The sequence below is a fragment of the Plasmopara halstedii genome (genome assembly GCF_900000015.1).
Source record: "Plasmopara halstedii genome assembly, contig: Scaffold_3060, whole genome shotgun sequence".
NCBI lineage: Eukaryota > Oomycota > Peronosporomycetes > Peronosporales > Peronosporaceae > Plasmopara > Plasmopara halstedii.
Window position 1 is genome coordinate 1115007 of NW_020189964.1, and position 402 is coordinate 1115408.

Here is a 402-nt window from a genome sequence, read left to right on the forward strand (position 1 = left end):
GCTTCTTACCCCGCAGTCTTCGTCCAGTGGATAACGTGCCACTCCACGCGCATCTGAAGGGTCGTGCCCAAGATGCCTCGGACTCTGTCCGACCACGCAAACAATGGCATGCAGCGAAGCTGCATGTCACATGCATCACAGGGGCCTCGCCCTCGATGCCTCGGCCCTTGGCCGACCTTGTCGGCACGTATGCCATGCAGCGACTGCTCCGAAACTTGAGCAGCGCTCAGAGGGTTACGTGCCACTCCACGATCAGCCCGAAAGCCACGCTCGGGACTCCTGTCCGATACATCGTTGGTGTCTACCAACACTCGGATACGGACACGGACACGGACATTCCAATATCCAGCACGTTGACCGTTTCGGTCCAGTGCTCTCGCCAATAGCACTTTTGTCTCCTAG